This window comes from Ranitomeya variabilis, chromosome 2 (genome assembly GCF_051348905.1).
Source record: "Ranitomeya variabilis isolate aRanVar5 chromosome 2, aRanVar5.hap1, whole genome shotgun sequence".
Taxonomy (NCBI): domain Eukaryota; kingdom Metazoa; phylum Chordata; class Amphibia; order Anura; family Dendrobatidae; genus Ranitomeya; species Ranitomeya variabilis.
In genome coordinates this window covers 1,020,095,641-1,020,112,693 of record NC_135233.1, presented here as the reverse complement: position 1 = coordinate 1,020,112,693, position 17,053 = coordinate 1,020,095,641, and the positions used below count along the sequence as shown (strand labels likewise).

Sequence of the window (17,053 nt, the reverse complement as noted above, 5' to 3'; positions counted from 1 at the left end):
ACACTTTTGCGTACTCTGAGGGGCCCTGTGCCAGTGACGTCGCCAACGAGTATGCCCCCCCCACCTGATGAAGGAACCTGCACTTTCATCTGCACCTTCCTCTTTGTCCCTGTGTAAGGTGGTATAACATGCGAGAAGGGGAACCTTACTTTCAGCAGGGTCAGATTCTGGCTGTGTAGAGTACAAGGGGAATGTAGTGGTCTAGGTCAATGTACCAGCAGACTCATTTAGCAGTGGCTGGGCAATGGGCAGGATGAGGAGGAAACAGATATAGGGCCAAAGAATAAAGTAGGCTAAATGCAGTTCAAAATTGGTAACAGGACTAAACAGGCGGCATTGCTTTGTTCAGTGGAGTAGCAAACCCAAGAGCAGCAGACACTGTTTCAAGGGCCTAACCACACTAGTAGGCCAAATGCAGTTTAATATCTGATAGTATAGGGCGAAAGGCAGAATGTGGAAGCTCAGCTTTGTTCAGTTGAGGACAACACCAGGGAGGGGCAGAAGCCGTTAGTAGGCCCTAACCACCATTTTGTTTTTTCAAAACCACTTAATGAGAGCCGGAAGGTTGAAGCTCAGCTTTATTTAGTTGTGGGCAACACCAGGGAGGGGCAGAAGCCGTTAGTAGGCCCTATCCACCATTTTGTTTTTTCAAAACCACTTAATGAGAGCCGGAAGGTTGAAGCTCAGCTTTATTTAGTTGTGGGCAACACCAGGGAGGGGCAGAAGCCGTTAGTAGGCCCTATCCACCATTTTGTTTTTTCAAAACCACTTAATGAGAGCCGGAAGGTTGAAGCTCAGCTTTATTTAGTTGAGGGCAACACCAGGGAGGGGCAGAAGCCGTTAGTAGGCCCTATCCACCATTTTGTTTTTTCAAAACCACTTAATGAGAGCCGGAAGGTTGAAGCTCAGCTTTATTTAGTTGAGGGCAACACCAGGGAGGGGCAGAAGCCGTTAGTAGGCCCTATCCACCATTTTGTTTTTTCAAAACCACTTAATGAGAGCCGGAAGGTTGAAGCTCAGCTTTATTTAGTTGAGGGCAACACCACGGAGGGGCAGAAGCCGTTAGTAGGCCCTATCCACCATTTTGTTTTTTCAAAACCACTTAATGATAGCCGGAAGGTTGAAGCTCAGCTTTATTTAGTTGAGGGCAACACCAGGGAGGGGAAGAAGCCGTTAGTAGGCCCTATCCACCATTTTGTTTTTTCAAAACCACTTAATGATAGCCGGAAGGTTGAAGCTCAGCTTTATTTAGTTGAGGGCAACACCAGGGAGGGGAAGAAGCCGTTAGTAGGCCCTATCCACCATTTTTTTTTTTCAAAACCACTTAATGAGAGCCGGAAGGTTGAAGCTCAGCTTTATTTAGTTGAGGGCAACACCAGGGAGGGGCAGAAGCCGTTAGTAGGCCCTATCCACCATTTTGTTTTTTCAAAACCACTTAATGATAGCCGGAAGGTTGAAGCTCAGCTTTATTTAGTTGAGGGCAACACCAGGGAGGGGAAGAAGCCGTTAGTAGGCCCTATCCACCATTTTGTTTTTTCAAAACCACTTAATGATAGCCGGAAGGTTGAAGCTCAGCTTTATTTAGTTGAGGGCAACACCAGGGAGGGGAAGAAGCCGTTAGTAGGCCCTATCCACCATTTTGTTTTTTCAAAACCACTTAATGATAGCCGGAAGGTTGAAGCTCAGCTTTATTTAGTTGAGGGCAACACCAGGGAGGGGAAGAAGCCGTTAGTAGGCCGTAACCAAAGTTGAAGGCCAAATGCAGTTTAATTTCTGATACTATAGGCCGAAAGCCAGAAGGTGGAAGCTCCAATTTAGACAGTGGAGGACAATTTGAATTATGGACTGCAGACATACTTAGTAGGCTGTCCTCTGTGGACCATGCATCCAACACATTAACCCATTGTGCCGTAATGGACACGTAATCTTCCGTGGCCATGCCTACAGGTCCATGCGTCTGTTGTCAGGTGCACCTTTGTACTCACAGATTGCCAGAGTGCATGGACAATGCGGTCTTCTACAAGCTGGTGGAGGGTTGGGATGGCTTTTCTCGCAAAAGAAGTGTCGACTGGTTAGCTTGTAGCGTGGTACAGCGTAGTCCATCATGGCCTTATTAATAGTAAATAAAATATATAACTAGGCTCTATGAACTTTTAAATAGGTTCCAGGGGTACACGGGCAGCATTGGTGTGGTCAGTGGAGGAGTATTGCAAGTAGGGGCCGCAGACAGGCTCACAAAGGCCTAAAATAACAAACAGTAGGCAGTCATGGCAGTTTGAAATCGGTTACATGGATACACAGGCAGGCACTCCAGGCAGCATTGTGGTCAGTGGAGGAGTATTGCAAGTAGGGGCCGCAGACAGGCTCACAAAGGCCTAAAATAACAAACAGTAGGCAGTCATGGCAGTTTGAAATCGGTTACATGGATACACAGGCAGGCACTCCAGGCAGCATTGTGGTCAGTGGAGGAGTATTGCAAGTAGGGGCCGCAGACAGGCTCACAAAGGCCTAAAATAACAAACAGTAGGCAGTCATGGCAGTTTGAAATCGGTTACATGGATACACAGGCAGGCACTCCAGGCAGCATTGTGGTCAGTGGAGGAGTATTGCAAGTAGGGGCCGCAGACAGGCTCACAAAGGCCTAAAATAACAAACAGTAGGCAGTCATGGCAGTTTGAAATCGGTTACATGGATACACGGGCAGGCAGCTTGGTGGTGAGTGGAGGAGTATTTAAAGTAGGGACCGCAGACAGGCTTCAAAGGCCTAACATAATAAAATGGGCTGGCTGTAGGCACTTTATAATTGGTTCCAGGGGTACACGGGCAGCAGTGGTCTGGTCAGTGGAGGACTAGTGGAAGGAGGGAGCGCAGAAAGGCTTCAAAGGCCTAAAATAACAAACAATAGGCTCATGGCAGTTTTACAGCGGTTACATGGATACACGGGCAGGCAGCTTGGTGGTCAGTGGAGGAGTAGGGACCGCAGACAGGCTATCAAAGGCCTAAAATAACAAACAATAGGCTCATGGCAGTTTTACAGCGGTTACATGGATACACGGGCAGGCAGCTTGGTGGTGAGTGGAGGAGTATTTAAAGTATGGACCGCAGACAGGCTTCGAAGGCCTAACACAATAAAATGGGCTGGCTGTAGGCACTTTAAAATTGGTTCCAGGGGTACACGGGCAGCAGTGGTCTGGTCAGTGGAGGCCTAGTGGAAGTATGGACCGCAGACAGGCTTCGAAGGCCTAACACTATAAAATGGGCTGGCTGTAGGCACTTTAAAATTGGTTCCAGGGGTACACGGGCAGCAGTGGTCTGGTCAGTGGAGGACTAGTGGAAGGAGGGAGCGCAGAAAGGCTTCAAAGGCCTAAAATAACAAACAATAGGCTCATGGCAGTTTTACAGCGGTTACATGGATACACGGGCAGGCAGCTTGGTGGTCAGTGGAGGAGTAGGGACCGCAGACAGGCTATCAAAGGCCTAAAATAACAAACAATAGGCTCATGGCAGTTTTACAGCGGTTACATGGATACACGGGCAGGCAGCTTGGTGGTGAGTGGAGGAGTATTTAAAGTATGGACCGCAGACAGGCTTCGAAGGCCTAACACAATAAAATGGGCTGGCTGTAGGCACTTTAAAATTGGTTCCAGGGGTACACGGGCAGCAGTGGTCTGGTCAGTGGAGGCCTAGTGGAAGTATGGACCGCAGACAGGCTTCGAAGGCCTAACACAATAAAATGGGCTGGCTGTAGGCACTTTAAAATTGGTTCCAGGGGTACACGGGCAGCAGTGGTCTGGTCAGTGGAGGACTAGTGGAAGGAGGGAGCGCAGAAAGGCTTCAAAGGCCTAAAATAACAAACAATAGGCTCATGGCAGTTTTACAGCGGTTACATGGATACACGGGCAGGCAGCTTGGTGGTGAGTGGAGGAGTATTTAAAGTATGGACCGCAGACAGGCTTCGAAGGCCTAACACAATAAAATGGGCTGGCTGTAGGCACTTTAAAATTGGTTCCAGGGGTACACGGGCAGCAGTGGTCTGGTCAGTGGAGGCCTAGTGGAAGTATGGACCGCAGACAGGCTTCGAAGGCCTAACACAATAAAATGGGCTGGCTGTAGGCACTTTAAAATTGGTTCCAGGGGTACACGGGCAGCAGTGGTCTGGTCAGTGGAGGACTAGTGGAAGGAGGGAGCGCAGAAAGGCTTCAAAGGCCTAAAATAACAAACAATAGGCTCATGGCAGTTTTACAGCGGTTACATGGATACACGGGCAGGCAGCTTGGTGGTGAGTGGAGGAGTATTTAAAGTATGGACCGCAGACAGGCTTCGAAGGCCTAACACAATAAAATGGGCTGGCTGTAGGCACTTTAAAATTGGTTCCAGGGGTACACGGGCAGCAGTGGTCTGGTCAGTGGAGGCCTAGTGGAAGTATGGACCGCAGACAGGCTTCGAAGGCCTAACACAATAAAATGGGCTGGCTGTAGGCACTTTAAAATTGGTTCCAGGGGTACACGGGCAGCAGTGGTCTGGTCAGTGGAGGACTAGTGGAAGGAGGGAGCGCAGAAAGGCTTCAAAGGCCTAAAATAACAAACAATAGGCTCATGGCAGTTTTACAGCGGTTACATGGATACACGGGCAGGCAGCTTGGTGGTGAGTGGAGGAGTATTTAAAGTATGGACCGCAGACAGGCTTCGAAGGCCTAACACAATAAAATGGGCTGGCTGTAGGCACTTTAAAATTGGTTCCAGGGGTACACGGGCAGCAGTGGTCTGGTCAGTGGAGGCCTAGTGGAAGGAGGGACCGCAGACAGGCTTCGAAGGCCTAACACAATAAAATGGGCTGGCTGTAGGCACTTTAAAATTGGTTCCAGGGGTACACGGGCAGCAGTGGTCTGGTCAGTGGAGGACTAGTGGAAGGAGGGAGCGCAGAAAGGCTTCAAAGGCCTAAAATAACAAACAATAGGCTCATGGCAGTTTTACAGCGGTTACATGGATACACGGGCAGGCAGCTTGGTGGTCAGTGGAGGAGTAGGGACCGCAGACAGGCTATCAAAGGCCTAAAATAACAAACAATAGGCTCATGGCAGTTTTACAGCGGTTACATGGATACACGGGCAGGCAGCTTGGTGGTGAGTGGAGGAGTATTTAAAGTATGGACCGCAGACAGGCTTCGAAGGCCTAACACAATAAAATGGGCTGGCTGTAGGCACTTTAAAATTGGTTCCAGGGGTACACGGGCAGCAGTGGTCTGGTCAGTGGAGGCCTAGTGGAAGGAGGGACCGCAGACAGGCTTCGAAGGCCTAACACAATAAAATGGGCTGGCTGTAGGCACTTTAAAATTGGTTCCAGGGGTACACGGGCAGCAGTGGTCTGGTCAGTGGAGGACTAGTGGAAGGAGGGAGCGCAGAAAGGCTTCAAAGGCCTAAAATAACAAACAATAGGCTCATGGCAGTTTTACAGCGGTTACATGGATACACGGGCAGGCAGCTTGGTGCTGAGTGGAGGAGTAGTGCAAGGAGTGTCTGTCCCAGTACTCCCAAAATATAAATAGATGTTAATGTCTCGCAAAACAACCAAAACAAAAAAAAAGGTGGCATACTTAGGTACAGGGGTGGGCTCATCTGCTGTGTTTCTGACATAGTAATTTGGCAGTAACTATTTAATGGTGCCAATATAGGACACAGACACAGACTACTTTAAGTTGCATCATAGATGTCTACAAATTTGTATTGTCAGTGCCAGACATTGAATGATGTCAGCGAATAGACTAAAGATTGGTGGAGCTGTGCGACATAATTTTGCACGTGGTAGAGCCCAGTTTGAGCTGGGGTAGGGGGGAACTCTCTTGAGGCCGGCGGGACCGCCCCAGGGCCACTCATGTTACAACGGTGTGTCTGACGTTGGGTGCGCACCACCACCGCCAGAGACACTACATTGTACTATGAGGGACCCAGTAGCAATGCCGTCAACCAAAAGCGAGCACACCCACCTCTTCAGACAAACAGCAGTCTCACGGGTGCTTGCGCCAAGTCGCGATACCACGGCCCCGTGTGGGGAGTTTGGCCATTTAGGGAGGTGTAAACATGTCGTATGCTGTACAATCTGCAGCAGCAAATTAGACATTAGAAAAGTAATTCACAGGCAAGAGCTTTTCATAGGAAAGCTAGGTGTCGGCCGGGCAAGGTGGGGCAAAAGATTTTGAAATCCAGTTGTGGTTCATTTTAATGAATGTTAGATCGTCAACATTTTGGGTAGCCAGACGAGTCCTTTTTTCGGTTAATATTGACCCTGCAGCACTGAATACTCTTTCTGATAGGACACTTGCTGCCGGGCAAGCAAGCTCCTGCAATGCATATTCTGCCAATTCTGGCCAGGTGTCTAATTTGGAGGCCCAGTAATCAAATGGGAATGACGGTTGAGGGAGAACATCGATAAGGGATGAAAAATAGTTAGTAACCATACTGGACAAATGTTGTCTCCTGTCACTTTCAATTGATGCAGCAGTACCTGTCCTGTCTGCGGTCATAGCAAAATCACTCCACAACCTGGTCAGAAAACCCCTCTGTCCAACGCCACTTCTGATGTGTGCACCCCTAACACTCCTAGTCTGCTGCCCCCTGGAGCTCGTGTGAGAACGATCACGTGCGCTGTGTGCTGGGAATGCCTGAAGCAAACGGTCAACAAGAGTTGATTGTTTGGTTGCTAATATTAGTTCCAAGTTCTCATGTGGCATAATATTTTGCAATTTGCCTTTATAGCGTGGATCAAGGAGGCAGGCCAACCAGTAATCGTCATCGTTCATCATTTTCGTAATGCGTGTGTCCCTTTTTAGGATACGTAAGGCATAATCCGCCATGTGGGCCAAAGTTCCAGTTGTCAAATCTCCGGTTGTGATTGGTTGAGGGGCAGTTGCAGGCAAATCTACGTCACTTGTGTCCCTCAAAAAACCAGAACCCGGCCGTGACACGCAACCAATTTCCTGTGCCCCCGTGAAAGTTTCCGCATTAAAAATATACTCATCCCCATCATCCTCCTCGTCCTCCACCTCCTCTTCGCCCGCTACCTCGTCCTGTACACTGCCCTGACCAGACAATGGCTGACTGTCATCAAGGCTTCCCTCTTCCTCTGGTGCAGACGCCTGCTCCTTTATGTGCGTCAAACTTTGCATCAGCAGACGCATTAGGGGGATGCTCATGCTTATTACGGCGTTGTCTGCACTAACCAGCCGTGTGCATTCCTCAAAACACTGAAGGACTTGACACATGTCTTGTATCTTCGACCACTGCACACCTGACAACTCCATGTCTGCCATCCTACTGCCTGCCCGTGTATCCTCCCACAAATAAATAACAGCACGCCTCTGTTCGCACAGTCTCTGAAGCATGTGCAGTGTTGAGTTCCACCTTGTTGCAACGTCTATGATTAGGCGATGCTGGGGAAGGTTCAAAGACCGCTGATAGGTCTGCATACGGCTGGCGTGTACAGGCGAACGTCGGATATGTGAGCAAAGTGCACGCACTTTGAGGAGCAGGTCGGAGAACCCAGGATAAGTTTTCAATAAGCACTGCACCACCAGGTTTAAGGTGTGAGCCAGGCAAGGAATGTGTTTCAGTTGGGAAAGGGAGATGGCAGCCATGAAATTCCTTCCGTTATCACTCACTACCTTGCCTGCCTCAAGATCTACTGTGCCCAGCCACGACTGCGTTTCTTGTTGCAAGAACTCGGACAGAACTTCCGCGGTGTGTCTGTTGTCGCCCAAACACTTCATAGCCAATACAGCCTGCTGACGCTTGGCAGTAGCTGGCCCATAATGGGACAACTGGTGTGCAACAGTGTCATCTGCCGATGGAGTGGTTGGCCGACTGCGTTCTGTGGAAGAGCTGTAGCTTCTGCAGGAGGACGAGGAGGAGGAGGAGGGGGTGCGAACGCCTACAGCCAACTGTTTCCTAGACCGTGGGCTAGGCACAACTGTCCCTAAATTGATGTCGCCTGTGGACCCTGCATCCACCACATTCACCCAGTGTGCCGTGATGGACACATAACGTCCCTGGCCATGCCTACTGGTCCATGCATCTGTAGTCAGGTGCACCTTTGTACTCACAGATTGCCTAAGTGCATGGACGATGCGCTGTTTAACATGCTGGTGCAGGGCTGGGATGGCTTTTCTGGAAAAAAAGTGTCGACTAGGTAGCTCGTATCGTGGTTCAGCGTACTCCATCAGGGCTTTAAAAGCTTCGCTTTCAACTAAACGGTAGGGCATCATCTCTAACGAGATTAGTCTAGCTATGTGGGCGTTAAAACCCTGTGTACGCGGATGCGAGGATAAGTACTTCCTTTTTCTAACCAGAGTCTCATGTAGGGTGAGCTGGACTGGAGAGCAGGAGATCGTGGAACTTTCGGGTGTGCCGGTGTACATGGCAGACTGAGAGACGGTTGGAGACGGTATTGTTTCCGCCGGTGCCCTAGATGCAATATTTCCTCCTACTAAACTGGTGATTCCCTGACCCTGACTGCTTTTGGCTGGCAAAGAAACCTGCACAGATACTGCCGGTGGTGCGGAAAATGGTGGCCTTACAGTGACGGAAGGGATGTTGCGTTGCTGACTAGCTTCATTGGCCGAGGGTGCTACAACCTTAAGGGACGTTTGGTAGTTAGTCCAGGCTTGAAAATGCATGGTGGTTAAGTGTCTATGCATGCAACTAGTATTTAGACTTTTCAGATTCTGACCTCTGCTTAAGCTAGTTGAACATTTTTGACAGATGACTTTGCGCTGATCAGTTGGATGTTGTTTAAAAAAATGCCAGACTGCACTCTTCCTAGACTCGGATCCCTTTTCAGGGATTGCAGACTGAGCTTTAACCGGATGGCCACGCTGTCCTCCAACAGGTTTTGGCTTTGACACGCGTTTTGGGCCAGATACGGGCCCGGCAGATGGAACCTGTTGCGATGTTGATGCCTGCTGCGGCCCCTCCTCCACCTCCGCTTCTGAACTACTGCCGCCTGCACCCTGTTCCCCCAATGGCTGCCAATCGGGGTCAATAACTGGGTCATCTATTACCTCCTCTTCGAGCTCGTGTGCAACTTCGTCTGTGTCACTGTGTCGGTCGGTGGTATAGCGTTCGTGGCGGGGCAACATAGTCTCATCAGGGTCTGATTGTGGATCTGTACCCTGAGAGGGCAATGTGGTGGTCTGAGTCAAAGGAGCAGCATAGTACTCTGGCTGTGGCTGTGCATCAGTGCACTCCATGTCAGAATCTACTTGTAATGGGCATGGCCTGTTAAATGTTTCACTTTCTAAGCCAGGGACGGTATGTGTAAAGAGCTCCATGGAGTGACCCGTTGTGTCGCCTGCTGCATCCTTCTCTCTTGTTGTAGTTTTTGCTGAGGAGGACAAGGAAGCGACTTGTCCCTGACCGTGAACATCCACAAGCGACGCGCTGCTTTTACATTTACCAGTTTCGGAAGAGGAGGCAAAAGAGCTAGAGGCTGAGTCTGCAATGTAAGCCAAAACTTGCTGTTGCTGCTCCGCCTTTAAAAGCGGTTTTCCTACTCCCAGAAAAGAGAGCGTTCGAGGCCTTGTGTAGCCTGACGACGAAACTGGCTCCACAGCTCCAGACTTAGGTGGAATATTTTTATCCCCACGACCACCTGATGCTCCACTACCACTACCATCATTACCAGCTGACAATGAACGCCCATGACGACCTCTTGCACCAGACTTCCTCATTGTTTAAAAATCGTAACCAAACTAACTTTATTTGTTGCTGTCAAACAACTTACACGGTGAGCTATAACTTCAGTATGATTTCAATATCCCTTAACAGGTTGGTGAGACCACAAGGAAAATCAGGCACAATGTTACACACTCTGTTTTCTGTGACACCAAATCACAGAGATGACACACACGCAGGACTGTCACTCAAGCACTAATGTCAATATTAATCTCCCACCTAATTTATTTTTTTTTTTTTCTCTGTGAGACTTTAGAAACCAAATAATATTTAAAAAAAAACAAAAAAACAAGGCTTTCTATGGCCCACTGAATGAGAGATGGCACGCACAGGAGTGGCACACAAGCCCTGACTGAGGCCAATATTTTTCTCCCACTGATTGATGTAGTGTTTTTGTGTTGAGGTTGATTTTAAAACACAAATGAAGGAAAAAAATAAAAAGGCTTTCTATGGCCCACAATTAGAGAGAGAGGTGGCACACCCAGGAGTCAAGACTGGCACACAAGCTGAAATGGCAATATTACTCTCCCACTGTTTTTTTATGTATTTTTTTTTTATTTTCAGGGAGACTTTAGAAACCAAATAATATTAAAAAAAAAACAAAAAAACAAGGCTTTCTATGGCCCACTGAATGAGAGGGACAGAGGTGGCACACCCAGGAGTCAAGACTGGCACACAAGCTGAAATGGCAATATTACTCTCCCACTGTTTTTTTATGTATTTTTTTTTTATTTTCAGGGAGACTTTAGAAACCAAATAATATTAAAAAAAAAAAAAAAAAACAAGGCTTTCTATGGCCCACTGAATGAGAGGGACAGAGGTGGCACACCCAGGAGTCAAGACTGGCACACAAGCTGAAAGGGCAATATTACTCTCCCACTGTTTTTTTATGTTTTTTTTTTTTTTTATTTTCAGGGAGACTTTAGAAACCAAATAATATTAAAAAAAAAAAAAAAACAAGGCTTTCTATGGCCCACTGAATGAGAGGGACAGAGGTGGCACACCCAGGAGTCAAGACTGGCACACAAGCTGAAATGGCAATATTACTCTCCCACTGTTTTTTTATGTATTTTTTTTTTTATTTTCAGGGAGACTTTAGAAACCAAATAATATTAAAAAAAAAAAAAAAAAACAAGGCTTTCTATGGCCCACTGAATGAGAGGGACAGAGGTGGCACACCCAGGAGTGAAGACTGGCACACAAGCTGAAAGGGCAATATTACTCTCCCACTGTTTTTTTATGTATTTTTTTTTTTATTTTCAGGGAGACTTTAGAAACCAAATAATATTAAAAAAAAAAAAAAAAAACAAGGCTTTCTATGGCCCACTGAATGAGAGATGGCACGCACAGGAGTGGCACACAAGCCCTGACTGAGGCCAATATTTTTCTCCCACTGATTGATGTAGTGTTTTTGTGTTGAGGTTGATTTTAAAACACAAATGAAGGAAAAAAATAAAAAGGCTTTCTATGGCCCACAATTAGAGAGAGAGGTGGCACACCCAGGAGTCAAGACTGGCACACAAGCTGAAATGGCAATATTACTCTCCCACTGTTTTTTTATGTATTTTTTTTTTTATTTTCAGGGAGACTTTAGAAACCAAATAATATTAAAAAAAAAAAAAACAAGGCTTTCTATGGCCCACTGAATGAGAGGGACAGAGGTGGCACACCCAGGAGTGAAAACTGGCACACAAGCTGAAAGGGCAATATTACTCTCCCACTGTTTTTTTATGTATTTTTTTTTTTATTTTCAGGGAGACTTTAGAAACCAAATAATATTAAAAAAAAAACAAAAAAACAAGGCTTTCTATGGCCCACTGAATGAGAGATGGCACGCACAGGAGTGGCACACAAGCCCTGACTGAGGCCAATATTTTTCTCCCACTGATTGATGTAGTGTTTTTGTGTTGAGGTTGATTTTAAAACACAAATGAAGGAAAAAAATAAAAAGGCTTTCTATGGCCCACAATTAGAGAGAGAGGTGGCACACCCAGGAGTCAAGACTGGCACACAAGCTGAAAGGGCAATATTACTCTCCCACTGTTTTTTTTTTTTTTTTTTTTTTTTATTTTCAGGGAGACTTTAGAAACCAAATAATATTAAAAAAAAAAAAAAAAAACAAGGCTTTCTATGGCCCACTGAATGAGAGGGACAGAGGTGGCACACCCAGGAGTCAAGACTGGCACACAAGCTGAAATGGCAATATTACTCTCCCACTGTTTTTTTATGTATTTTTTTTTTTATTTTCAGGGAGACTTTAGAAACCAAATAATATTAAAAAAAAAAAAAAAAAACAAGGCTTTCTATGGCCCACTGAATGAGAGATGGCACGCACAGGAGTGGCACACAAGCCCTGACTGAGGCCAATATTTTTCTCCCACTGATTGATGTAGTGTTTTTGTGTTGAGGTTGATTTTAAAACACAAATGAAGGAAAAAAATAAAAAGGCTTTCTATGGCCCACAATTAGAGAGAGAGGTGGCACACCCAGGAGTCAAGACTGGCACACAAGCTGAAAGGGCAATATTACTCTCCCACTGTTTTTTTATGTTTTTTTTTTTTTTATTTTCAGGGAGACTTTAGAAACCAAATAATATTAAAAAAAAACAAAAAAAACAAGGCTTTCTATGGCCCACTGAATGAGAGGGACAGAGGTGGCACACCCAGGAGTCAAGACTGGCACACAAGCTGAAATGGCAATATTACTCTCCCACTGTTTTTTTATGTATTTTTTTTTTTATTTTCAGGGAGACTTTAGAAACCAAATAATATTAAAAAAAAAAAAAAAAAAAGGCTTTCTATGGCCCACTGAATGAGAGGGACAGAGGTGGCACACCCAGGAGTCAAGACTGGCACACAAGCTGAAAGGGCAATATTACTCTCCCACTGTTTTTTTAGGTATTTTTTTTGTTTCAGGGAGACTTTAGAAACCAAATAATATTTAAAAAAAAAATAAAAATAAATAGGCTTTCTATAGCCCACTGAATGAGAGATAGCACACACAGCAGTGGCACACAAGCCCTGACTGAGGCCAATATTTTTCTCCCACTGATTGATGTAGTGTTTTTGTGTTGAGGTAGATTTTAGAACACAAATGAAGGAAAAAATAAATAGGCTTTCTATGGCCCACTCAGTGAGAGATGGCACACACAGGGATGGCACTCTAGCAGAAATGCCAATCTTAATCTCCCACAAAAAAAAAACAAAAAAAAAAAACAGGGACTGTCCTACAATTACTATCTCCCCTGCAGTAATCTCAGCCAGGTATGGCAGGCAGCAATAGGAGTGGACTGATGCACAAATTAAATAAAAAGTGTGGACAAACAAAAAAGATAGCTGTGCAGAAAGGAAGGAACAAGAGGATATGTGCTTTGATAAAAGCAGTTGGTTTCCACAGTGGCGTACACACAGGAATACAGCTATCAGGGAGCCTTCTAGGGCAGCCCAATGAGCTACAGCGCTGAGGGGAAAAAAAAAAAAAAATAGCTTCCACTGTCCCTGCACACCGAAGGTGGTGTTGGACAGTGGAAATCGCTACAGCACAAGCGGTTTGGTGGTTAGTGGACCCTGCCTAACGCTCTCCCTGATTCTGACGAAGCGGCAGCAACCTCTCCCTAAGCTCAGATCAGCAGCAGTAAGATGGCGGTCGGCGGGAACGCCCCTTTATAGCCCCTGTGACGCCGCAGACAGCAAGCCAATCACTGCAATGCCCTTCTCTAAGATGGTGGGGACCAGGACCTATGTCATCACGCTGCCCACACTCTGCGTTCACCTTCATTGGCTGAGAAATGGCGCTTTTCGCGTCATTGAAACGCGACTTTGGCGCGAAAGTCGCGTACCGCATGGCCGACAAGCACAGGGGTCGGATCGGGTTTCATGAGACGCCGACTTAGCCAAAAGTCGGCGACTTTTGAAAATGATCGACCCGTTTCGCTCAACCCTACCCTTGGGGGTGAAGGGTTTAAAGGGGTCCTGCCATGAAAAAAAAACAATGCAGAGCTGCAACCATGAAAACAGGTGAAGCTAAAAAAATAGGGTAAATTTTGTGATAAGTTGCTAGGACATATACTAGAGGACAGAATGAAGATAAGTTGAATAAAGGTTATAAGTAGTTATGAGTGAGTGTTATCGTTGCTTGGGTTTTCCCGAGCATGCTCGGGTGGTCTCCGAGTATTTCTGACTGCTCGGAGATTAAGTTTTCATCGCCTCAGCAGCATGATTTACAGCTATTAGCCAGCTTGATTACATGAGGGGATTACCTAGCAACCAGGCAACCCCCACATGTACTCAGCCTGGCTGGTAGCTGTAAATCATTAAGCTGCCGTAATGAAAACGAAATCTTCGAACACTAACAGATACTCGGAGGTGCTCTGGAAAACCCGAGCAACGAGTACACTCGCTCATCACTAGTTATAAGCGGATGAGGGATAATATTTTTTTATACAGAGCCAACATTTTCTGCCATATTTTACAATTCAGAGGGAACATCTATAATATAACGCTGAATGTTTGAAGCCAGTATAGACTGCACCTGTGCAGTGTGGCTGGAGTCAGAAGAATGAATCCAGCGTTAATACACCAGCGGTCCAGTACGACGAGGTGGGAGGAGGATTAGGCTGCGGGAGAAGTGTGGCGCCAGAGTCAGCATCTATTCCAGTGCCATGAGGATGAGGCTGGAAGATGACTATCGCGCCGGAATAATCAGCGATCTCTGGTGGAAGAAGCTTGGGGAGAAGAGGTGTGGCGCCGGAGTCAGAATATCACGATCTCCGATGCCATTTTATTGAAGACAATTTTGCCCACAGTGTCTTCATCAAAATGGCACCATATTGCTCGGGATTTGCATGCTCTGACTCCGGTACCATTTTATTTGAATATGTAATGCAGACGACGCGCTGCAGGGGAGTGGGCGAAAGGTGAGTAGGAGTGTTTTTTTATGTATGTATTAAACAACAGTATCGCAGGCAGGAGAGTGGCATATACCACACCGGGGGAGCTAATAAGAGGATGGAAGACCAGGATGGGGGTCATATACCAGGCAGGGGGGGACATTTAATAGGATTAAAGAGCATTTACCAGGATGGGGGAGCATATGCCAGGCTGAGAGAACATATAATAATATGGAGGACAAGGCTGGGGGTACATATACCAGGATGGGGGAGCATATAATAGGATGGGGACCAGGCTAGAGGAGCATATACAGTGCCTTGCGAAAGTATTCGGCTCCCTGGAACTTTTAATAAAGTTGTAGCATACATTTTACACACACGGAGAAAAATTAATTAAAAGACATCAGAAATAAGATCCCATGTGTGCATGCTAGGACTAAATAGGGACAAATGCAAACCAGATATCCTAAACACCACAAAAACGCAGTTAGTAGATCCCATAAAATATCACTTTTATTTAATTACACAATAAAAAACCCAATGCATGGAAACAGGTACAGTGGAAATGATGGGGACAGTGGAGCACTACATGGCAATGCACTTAATACGCATAGGGGTAAAAGGTGCCACCCACTGTATAAACATACCGTAAAATAGTATACTTTGGCTGACCAACCATAAATATGGTAAAATAAGTATACAAATATAAGTAGAGTCACTAAGAATTAGCCATTACCAGAACAATGTACTAAAGTAGCCGAATAGTACCTGGTATGTGCAGCGGTGAGGGACCCAGAGCCCACCCCGATGCACAATTCGGAGCACAGAATGGCTCCTTCCTCAGGGGGCGTAGAGAACAGATGCCATGAGGCATCTATTTATACAGCCAAGCCGGAACCCACTGTTATCGCACGCCACCAGCAGATACTGCCAACCGCGGCGACACCGCCGCCATCCGGAACCGGATTAACAATATGGGCAAAACGGTGGACAACATAAAGAATAAATAACAGTATAACAATATGACTAACTACTCAAATGGGAATATTAGTCATGCAGCGCCCCAGAGTCCTCGTCGTTGCAGTACTGTTGCTCCGCCACTAAGGGGAGTGATGGTATGTCTGATGGCACTAAAGGAGTTCACCTGACCAGGTATCACAGTCACACATTACACTTCACACTCCGGCCACCAGGGGGAGCAAAGGGTTCTATGTATTAGGCCACTCCTCACAATCTGGTAAAACTGGGGGTTGGATAGGAAGTTAGAGAGAAGCTGACTGGGTTTTGCCCAGGTAACATCTAGTGAGAGAAGAGCGTTGCTTGGGAGGATCCAGGGGGGTCCCTGTCAAGGGTGGGATCCTGACAGAGGCCTAGCGAAAGGACAGATCGGTACGGAGCCACGCCTGCACTTCATTGCAGCGGCATCTTAAGGCTAGGTTCACATTGCGTTAGTGGGTGGTCGCTAACGGACAGCGTTGCACGGCGAAAATGTCGCAATTAACGCCGTGCAACGGGTCCGTTAGCGCACCCATTGACAGCAATGTGAAGTTTCCCTGTAGCGCATCGCTAGCGCGTGCCTTTTTCGGCTCGCGCTAGCGATGCGCCGTTCTTTTGTGGCGCGCCTCGGACGCTGCTTGCAGCGTCCGCGGCGCGCCCGAGGTCCGTTCCCCGCTCTCGCAGATCGGGGATCTGTGAGAGCGGGGACGTTAGCGCGACCCCTAAACGTGGCCCCTACAAATACATTGCGTTAGCGCAATCCACTAGCGCTAGCGCTAAACGGATTGCCCTAACGCAATGTGAACCTAGCCTAAGAAAGGAAAGAAGCGAAGTATATTGTGGAGAAGTGAGAAACGAGATCACAGCACAAAGGCGACAGAACCAGTAGGAGTCGTGCCCCGAGATTGGCAACATTCTACTGAGGCGCGTAGCCGGTGGCCGGAACGCCGAGGAAATATTGGGCTCTACGCATTACTTCAAACCAACGGCAGGGCAGTTAATTTTAGGTTGGCTGTCTCACCTTAATCACCTAATGAAGACAACGGAGGCAATTGTGGGAGAGGGGCGTCTCTAGGGTCCCTATAAAATAACTCCAGGCCTACCCCGGTACCCCGGTGCTCAGGAAGGATATAATGGAACTAGAGAGAGTACAAAGGAGGGCAACAAAGTTAATAAAGGGGATGGGAGAACTACAATACCCAGATAGATTAGCGAAATTAGGATTATTTAGTCTAGAAAAAAGACGACTGAGGGGCGATCTAATAACCATGTATAAGTATATAAGGGGACAATACAAATATCTCGCTGAGGATCTGTTTATACCAAGGAAGGTGACGGGCACAAGGGGGCATTCTTTGCGTCTGGAGGAGAGAAGGTTTTTCCACCAACATAGAAGAGGATTCTTTACTGTTAGGGCAGTGAGAATCTGGAATTGCTTGCCTGAG

The 17,053-nt window shown here is 46.8% G+C and overlaps 2 long non-coding RNA genes across 2 annotated transcripts in view; one reads left to right on the top strand and one right to left on the bottom strand.

The window, feature by feature from the left end:
• LOC143808550 (uncharacterized) overlaps positions 1-17,053 on the bottom strand; it is a 1,160,439-nt gene that overhangs the window by 935,516 nt on the left and 207,870 nt on the right. The window lies entirely within an intron of this gene.
• Positions 11,386-12,496, top strand: LOC143808547 (uncharacterized). Its single transcript, XR_013221974.1, has 3 exons — positions 11,386-11,705; positions 11,882-12,201; positions 12,378-12,496. It is a non-coding gene; the product is annotated as an uncharacterized LOC143808547 (long non-coding RNA).